Genomic DNA, 9,614 nt, shown 5'->3' on the forward strand with positions numbered 1-9,614 from the left:
CTCTGATCTCTGAGAAAGAACCTACATCTGGTCTCACAACTGGGTTTAGATGCAGATTGGAAGAAAAACTTAGTGAAGTACTAGACACCCTGAACACATATTAGAATCATCTGGTCGGTGGGCTTTTTAAAATTGTAATGCTCAGGTCATGTTGCAGACCAATTAAATAAGAGTCTTGGTGGGGGTGAGGGCAGAAATAGCGAGGGAAGGTGGGAGAAGACCACCAGTATCATTTAAATATCCCCAGATATTACAGCAAACAAGAATGATGACCACTCAAGGAGGGAAGAATGAGGACATAAACCTGGAACTAGCAAGGGCAGGTACATCATGACTTGGTGAAGTCCCCAAACTCACCTGTGAATTCATATTAACATACTGTTGTTTTTTGTGTTTCTTTTTGACCTGGAAATTGTTACTGGTGGAAGAGGGAAAGAGGCCAACTTGAATGACTGGGTTGCTTTTCTTGGACAGAGCTTTATCTTAAGAGATCTGCTCTGAATTGAAGGGGACACCATCCCACACCTTATCCCCAGTATGTGGGGAGAACCCCTGGACAGGATATTTCAATTTTAGGTGAGAGAACAGAACTCGAGTCATCCAGAATGTGGCCCAGCTGATATTTGTTAGCAAACACCCCAATATCAATTGTATCTCGTAAGAAAACACAGATTCCAATAAGCTGTGTGTTAGACTAATTGTAAATGAACTGTAGCAGTAGAAATAGAAATTAAATGAGGGGACATATACACTGATATTTATAAATTATATTTATGTAATTTATATATATTTATAAATTATAAATGATTTATAACTGATTTTTAAACTATAGATTAAATAAGTTTTAATGCTTCCTCACTGATAGTGTGGGGAAGGAAGCAGACACTCCCTAGTCAAATAGGGTCTAGAAAGCAACAGATGTGCAACATTCTAGGGAGGGCAGACAACTATGAAAACAGATAAAGTGTGTCAGGAATGATATCCTAAAAGCCCACGAGTCACCAAGAAAACTGGATACTTTTTTTTTTTTTTGCCACACCACATGACATATAGAATATTGGTTCCTGATCAGGGATCTGACCTATATTTCCTACAGTGGAAGCTCAGAGTCTTAACCACTGGTCTGCCATGGAAGTCCTGCAAACTGGATACTTGTATTTGGGGAGAAAAAGTACTTCCATCAGAGAATGTTAGTAGATGCGATAGTAGCAATATGAACTTACTTAGTACTTTTTCCTTAGATTTTTAGGAAAGATAGCCATTAGGGGCTATCTGAAGGCTATCTGGAGACCAAGTGAGCTTATTTATGGTTCTTACAGAGTGTGGCTAGATACAGTGAAATTGTATAGTTCTGATCTTGTTATCTTATTAGACCTCGTAAAATACTAAACTAAGTCACATTGGCATATCTGAGGTTATTGATATTTTTCCCAGCAATCTTGATTCCAGCTTGTGCTTCATCCAGCTCAGCTTTTCTCATGATGTACTCTGCATATAATTTAAATAAGCAGGGTGACAGTATTCAGCCTTGACGTACTCCTTTCCCAATTTGGAACCGTCTTTTGTTCCATGTCAAAGTCTAACTGTTGGTTCTTGACCTGAATACAGATTTCTCAGGAGGCAGGTCAGGTGGTCTGGTATTCCCATCTCTTTAAGAATTTTCCACATTTGTTGTGATCCACACAGTCAAAGGGTTTGGCATAGTCAATAAAGCAGAAGTAGATGTTTTTCTGGAACTCTCTTGCTTTTCTGATGATCCCACTGATGCTGGCAATTTGATCTCTGGATAGGAAGACAAGGGCATACTTAAAAACCTTTTCCCAACCACACATACGTATATCCTTTGCCCTGTTCCACTCCTGGATGCTGTTTTAGCAAACACTGTTACCCAACCACCTTGTATTCGTCACCTTTGTGTTTCTCATTTTTATGAGTTTAACAAACCCATCAGCCTCCTTAGGCCTTCTGTATCATGTCAATAATGGAGGCTGTGTGAGGGGAAAAAAAAAAAAGATTCATGCTAGCTTACCATATTTTGAGGAATCAGAAATCTCAATGTACTTTTTCTACTAGTAATTTTTTAATCATTATACTAATCCAAATTGAGATATGAAAACTGATTTTGGCAACGTGATGAAACTCCTAGCACTTGAATTTAAGCACTACTGCTATGTTTGAGGGAGAAGGCAATGGCAACCCATTCCAGTACTGTTGCCTAGAGAATCCCATGGCAGAAAACGAAGAAGAACTAAAGAGCCTCTTGATGAAAGTGAAAAAGTTGGCTTATAGCTCAACATTCAGGAAACTAAGATCATGGCATCTGGTCCCATCACTTCATGGCAAAAAGTTGCAGAAACAGCAGAAACAATGACAGTGACATTTTTCTGGGCTTCAAAATCACTGCACATGGTGACTGCAGTCATGAAATTAAAAGACACTTACTCCTTGGAAGAAAAGCTATGACCAACCTAGACAGCATATTAAAAAGCAGAGATATTTCTTTGCCACCGAAGGTTCATCTAGTCAAGGTTATAGTTTTTCTAGTAGTCATGTATGGATGTGAGAGTTGGACTGCAAAGAAAGCTGAGCACCAAAGAACTGATGCTTTTGAACTGTGACGTTGGAGAAGACTCTTGAGAGTCCCTTGGACAATAAGGAGATCCAACCAGACCATCCTAGGGGAAATCGGTTCTGAATATTCATTGGAAGGACTGATGTTGAAGCTGAAACTCTAATACTTTGGCCACCTGACGTGAAAACTGACTCATTGGAAAAAACCCTGATGTTGGGAAAGATTGAAGGCAAGAGGAGAAAGGGGAGACAGAGGATGAGAGGGTTGGATGGCATTACCAACTCAGTGGACATGTGTTTGAGTAGAATCCAGGAATTGGTGATGGATATGGAGGCCTGGTGTGTTGCAGTCCATGGGGTCACAAAGAGTCTGACATGGCTGAGAGACTGAACTGAACTGAACTGTCTTCTGATCATTGAATTTTGTGGATTGGTGCCACAGTGCTTTCTTTCTAATGCAGAAAATAACATCCTCCAGCCTAGTGCTGACTAGGAATAGTGGGGCAACATCAGGATTACTCTGGGACCCCCAACTATGGTGTGTACAGCAGAATGAGGGATAGTGACCACCTCATGGAAAGCTCTCTTTTTTAGGAGGGCTGTCTTCCTTTGGAAACAAATTCATTTTCAAATTAGTAGGCCAACCAGTCAGTGTCTCCAGGAAAAAGTACATTAAGAAAAAAAGAAATAAAAAAGGTTTTGTAGCATAGCAACCACTATAACCAAAAGGTAATAAAATAAGCAATTTTAAAGTAAATTTATAGGACTAGAAGAAATATTGGCAATAATAGTATTGGCTGAAAATGTCAAGTAAAAAAAAGTAGATAAAAGGACAAGAATCAATGAGCTAAATTATAGAATGCATACAGGTAAACAAAAATACATGCACTAAGAAGAAAGGTCAAGGCACTCTTATCATTTCAAAGATCAAGAAAAAAAAAAAAATCAATACATTATGACCAGGTGGGATTATTACCAGAAAACAAGTATTTTTCAGTCTTAAAAGTGTGGCAGTAAAATTCACCATGTTGTATCCAATGATAAGCCCCATATGATCCCCATGGTTACATAAAATTAAAAGTTGCAAAAAGTTGGATACGACTGATAGGCGGAGCACACATGCACAGTCAGTTTATTGAAAAGTATGCCCTGTTTAAGACAATGATGTGAAAGGAAATGCCTTTGAATCAACTCAGTGAAGACAAAAAAATCTATATGAAGAAAATTAAAATGCTCTGACAGAACCAAGTCAGTTCCGTTCAGTTCAGTTCAGTCTCTCAGTCGTGTCCAACTCTTTGCAATCCCATGAACCTCAGCACACCAGGCCTCCCTGTCCACCACCAACTCCTGGAGTCCACTCAAACTCATGTCCATTGAGTCGGTGATGCCATCCAATCATCTCACCCTCTGTCGTCCCCTTCTCTTCCTGCCTTCAATCTTTCCCAGCATCAGGGGCTTTTCCAATGAGTCAGCTCTTTACATCAGGTGGCCAAAGTATTGGAGTTTCAGCTTCAACATCAGTCCTTCCAATGAACACCCAGGACTGATCTCCTTTAGAATGGACTGGTTGGATCTCCTTGCAGTCCAAGGTACTCTCAAGAGTCTTCTCCAACACCACAGTTCAAAAGCACCAATTCTTTGGCGCTCAGCTTTCTTCACAGTCCAACTCTCACTGAATTGAGTCACAGTGGTCAGACAAGAAAAAGAAATAATCCAAAATGGAAAGGAGAAATATAAGTGAGAAATATAAGTATCACTTTGCAGGTGATATGATACTATAAAAATTCCTCTTAACCCCTACAAATCTATAAGAACTCATCAATGACTTCAGTAAAATTACAGGATGCAAAATTAATATATAGAAATCTGTCATATATTTGTTGAATATATATTAACAGCAAAATATCAGAAAGAGAAATTAAGAAAAAATAACATATATAATTATATCAAAAGAATTAAAATTCCTTGGAATAAGTTTAATTAAAGAGATAAACAATTTGTACTTGGAAAATTATAAGACAATGATGAAAGTACTTGAAGATAACACATACATATGAAACAATATACTGTGCTCATGATTAGAATAACTAATATTGTTAAAATGAGAATACTACGCAAGGTAATCTAGAGATTCAGTGCAGTCCTAATCAAAATACCAATGATATTTTTCAGAGAACTAAAACAAATAATTTTAAAACTTATGTGGAAACAAAAAATATCCCACAGACCAAAAAATTCTTGAGAAAGAACATCAGTGGAAGAATCAGGCTTCCTGACTTCAGACTGTACTACAAAGCTATAGTAATAAAAAGAGTGTGGTACTGGTACAAAATCAGACATTTATCAGTGGAACAGAATGCAGAGACCAGAAATAAACCTATGTACTTATGGTTAATTAATCTACAATAAAAAAGGCAAGAATCCACAATGAAGAAAGGACTTTTTTTTTTTTTTTTTTCAAAAACTTTGCTCAGAAAACTGGAAAGCTACATGTAAAAGAATGACATTAGAACATTTTCTCATACTATACACAAAAATAAACTGACAAGAGTTAAAGTTCTAAATTAAGACCAGACACCATAAAACTCCCAGCAGAGAACATAGGCAGAAAACCCTTGGACATAAATCATAGCCTTCTTTGTTTGAATCTGTCTCCTATGGCATAAGAAACAAAAGTGAAAATAAACAAATGTGACCTAATTTAACTTAAAAGCTTTTGCATAGCAAAATAAACCATCAACAAAATGAAAAGGCAGTCTACTGAATAAAAATTAATTGTAAATGACATGACCAATAAGGAGTTAATGTGTCATATTTAAGCAGCTCATACAAGTCAAACATGCAAACACATGACCCAGTTAAAAAATGACAGAATATAAGAATAGACATGTTCCCAAAGAAGACATAGAGGTGACCAACAGGCACATGGAAAGATGTTTGATATCAGTAATCATCAGAGAAATGCAAATCAAAAGCAAAATGAATTATCTTCTCCTCGTTCTCAGAATGACTATCATCAAAAACCAAAAATAACAAATGTTGGAGAGGATATGACAAAAAAAGGAACACTTGTATGCTATGGATGGTAATATAAATTGGTGCAATCACTACAGCAGACCATATCAGTTCAGTCACTCAGTCGTGTCCAACTCTTTGTGACCCCATGAACTGCAGCACGCCAGGCCTCCCTGTCCATCACCAACTCCCTGAGTTTACTCAAACTCATGTCCATCGAGTCAGTGATGCTATCCAGTCATCTCATCCTCTGTTGTCCCCTTCTCCTCCTGCCCCCTGCCCTTCCCGCATCAGGGTCTTTTCCAATGAGTCAACTCTTCACATGAGGTGGCCAAAGTATTGGCGTTTCAGCTTCAGCATCAGTCATTCCAATGAAAATTCAGGACTGATCTCATTTAGGATGGACTGGGTGGATCTCCTTGCAGTCCAAGGGACTCTCAAGAGTCTTTTCCAACACCACAGTTCAAAAGCATCAATTCTTCAGCACTCAGCTTTCTTCACAGTCCAACTCTCACATCCATACATGACCACTGGAAAAACCGTAACCTTGACCAGACGGACCTTTGTTGGCAAAGTAATGTCTCTGCTTAGTTTACTCAATAAAACAAAGAAGATAAACTATCATGTGATTCACCAATTCCACTTCTGTGTATGTATCTGAATTAAAAAAAAAAAAACTAATTCAAAACATGCATACCTCAGTGTTCATAGCAACATTATTTATAATAATCAAAATATGGAAGCACCCCAAATGCAGATGAATGTATAAAGAAGATATATGTATATAAAATACTATATATATACATACATAGTAGCATACCACTCAGCCCTAAAAAAGAATGAAATCTTGCCATTTGCAACAATATGGATGGACTGACAGAATATTATGCTAAGTGAAATGTCAGACAAAGCCACATAGTGCATGATTTTACTTGTATGTGGCATCTAAAGCACAAAATAAATGAACAAACATAACTAAACAGAAACAAGAGTCATAGATACAGAGAACAAATAGGTGGTTGCCAGAGAGGAGGAGTGGTGGGGAGAGAAATAGGCAGATTAAGAAGTATGAAATTTCAGTTAATAGTCATAGGTATGAAATGTACAATATGGGGAATATAGTAAATACAATTTCTTTGTATGTTGAGAAATTATAACTAGACTTATCATGGTGATCATTTTGTATAATTAGAAATATCAGATTAATATGCGATAACCAGGAAATAACTTAGTGTTGTAGGTAAATTACACTTCAGAAGAAAGAAAGAAAAAATTCAGAGGTGGCGGCGGTCATGGCTGGAAGAGCCGGGCTGGGGCCCATGGCGGAGGTGGAGGCTTGTATTGGGAGGGTGGCGAGGAGGGATGGGGGAGAAAGTGGACGTCTGGAGCGAATGGGCCAGTTCGACCATGGCTTCACCTTCCAATCCGCTTAAGTTTAGTGAGAAGATCACGCTGCAGAAGCAGTGTGAGGCTGAGGAGACAGCGGCCTTCGAGGAGGTGATAATGAACATCGGCTTCACTCAGCTACAGGCCCAAAAACTGCGGCTGGCATACACAAGGAGCTCCCATTATGGTGGCTCTCTGCCCAGCGTGCACTAGATTGGCCGTGGCCTGGCCGAGCTATAGAGTTCCTCCACTCCCCTCTGGATTCATCTCAGAGCACTGGGAACCACGGGCTGGTGGAACAGGTGCAGCGAGATCCCCGAAGAATGGTGTCCCCACTTCACCGCTACCTCCGCCACATTGGCAGCTCTCCCTGTGGTCCTGCCTTTTTATCTCCTCACCCGGAGTCCAGCTAGTGGAGGACAATGCCCTGGGCCAATTTCCCTGCAGAGAAGGGGCAGTTGTTTCGACTTCCATCTGCACTTAACAGAACAAGCTCTGACTCTGTCCTTCACACAAGCATGATGAACCCCATCCCTCGGGACACTTATCCAGGCCCTGTACCCACCAGGGTCCTGCCCATCCACGGTGGACGTTTTCTTGATGGCAAGATGGACTCCAAAGTCCCTTCTATTGAGGAGAACTTGCTTGATAGTAAGCACTTGCTGAAACCATGGGATGCTAAGAAGCTGTCCTCATCCTCCTCCCAACCTCGATCCTGTGAAGTCCCTGGAATTAGCATCTTCCTGTCTCCTGACAAGCCTGCTACTGTGCCTGTCCTCCTACCTGCCATGAACACGGGAGGCTCCCTACCTCACCTTACCACCCTGCGCTTTCCCCCACCACTGCCCACTGCCTGGATGCAGAGGAGACAGCCTGTCTCCACCTGAGGCGGGGCAACAGTCCCTCCAGCGTGACCCACACCATGACCCATCTGGGCATCAGTGGGGGCCTGGGCCTGGGCCTGGGCCCGGGCTATGATGTGCCAGGACTTCATTCACCTCTCAGCCACCCATCCTTGCAGTCCTCCCTAAACAATCCCAACCTCCAGGCTTCCCTGAGCGGTCCTCAGCCCCAGCTCCAGGGCTCCCACAGTCACCCCTCACGACTGCCCTCCTCCTCCTTGGCCCACCATGAACTGCCTGCCACCTCCCTGGGTCACCCCTCACTCAGTTCCCGGGCCCGCTCCACCTCCTCTCTGCTTCATCTCTCGTTCCGCCCTCCCCACCAGCCTCCCACCGCCACCCCCGCCTTACTCAGCTTCTGCCCCCGGGGCCTTCCTCCGCCACGACCATGTGCCACTCAGTCCCCATAGTTTGCAGGCCCAGCCAATGCCAGAAGGTCCCAACAGCAACTGCCCAAACAGTTTTCACCAACAATGTCACCCACCTTGTCTTCCATCACTCAGGGCGTCCCCCTGGATACCAGTAAGCTGCCCACCAACCAGCGGCTGCCTCCATATCCATTACAGCCCCCTCCCCCAGTTTGGTTCTGCCCACCCAGCCACTCACCCCAAAGCCTCTGCAGCGGCCAGGGCTGCCCTCTCAGGCCTGTCAGTGTGGCCCTCAGGGTGCCAGCCCCTGGGCAGGCAGCTGCAGTGTGGGACACTGTATCCACCCAGCCCCAGTGAGCATGGGCAACCGTCTTACCACCGGTCGATGAGTGACTTCGGCCTGGGGAACCTGGAGCAGTTCAGCGTGGGGAACCCATCGACCAGCTGGTGCAGGATCCCTCTGGCTTTTCCGAAGGGCCTGGATCCTTAGGGGGTGAGAGGCCAGTGAGTGGCCCCCAGGACCCTCATGCCCTCAACCACCAGAACATAATCCACTGTTCCCACTATGGCTCAGGGCCTAACATCATCCTCACAGGAGACGCCTCCCCAGGAACTCCAAGGAGATTGCAGCGTCCCTGGAATGAGTGCTGAGCTTCGAGGTGCCAGCAGCTGGGCTGGGACTGGGGCTGGAGGAGGAGCTATGCATGGAGCCACTGGGCCTGGAGGGGCTCAGCGTGCTGAGCGACCCCTGTGCCCTGCTGCCTGACCCGGCTGTGGAGGACTTGTTCCACAGTGACTGGCTGGAGTGAGGCCACCTCATCGCCATCCCTCTTCTCGGCCCTGTCCCCCATCACTGTCCCTTCCCTCCCTTCACCCAGCCAGTAGAGATGCCACTCTCTGCCCCCAGATCCTCTTTCTGACTTGAATGAAGGATCCCAAGAATAAGAAAAGGCAAGGGTTTTTTCCCCAGGTGGCCCCTGTATTCTGCACAAGTTGGAGGGGCTGGGGGAGCTCAAGGGAGGGCCTAAAGCACTTGTAACTTTGATCCATCTCTCTGGAGGTCAGAGCCTGTTGGAAAGTGGGGGGTAGAGGGGAGCCCTGGAGGCAGGGCTTGTCCAGATGCCTAGGGGTGGGCAGTGCCAGCCCCTCCTCACCACTCTTCCCCTTGCAATGGAGAAGAGAGCCAGAGTAGATATTATTTTTTATTAAATATATGTTAATAGAAAATCCTACTAAATCAAAAAAAAGAAAAGAAACAAACAAAACACTCATGGAAAAACAGATTAGCTTTGAAGTTACCAGAAATGAGGATTAAGGAAAGGGGGAATTAGGTGAAGACAACAAAAATATACAAACTTCCATTTATAAGATA

At 43.2% G+C, this 9,614-nt stretch overlaps 1 pseudogene; it reads left to right on the forward strand.

Moving 5' to 3' along the window:
- Positions 1-9,051, forward strand: part of LOC122440896 — a 115,136-nt pseudogene extending 106,085 nt beyond the window's left edge.
- Positions 9,052-9,614: the final 563 nt, after the last annotated feature.

This window comes from Cervus canadensis, chromosome 4 (genome assembly GCF_019320065.1).
Source record: "Cervus canadensis isolate Bull #8, Minnesota chromosome 4, ASM1932006v1, whole genome shotgun sequence".
NCBI lineage: Eukaryota > Metazoa > Chordata > Mammalia > Artiodactyla > Cervidae > Cervus > Cervus canadensis.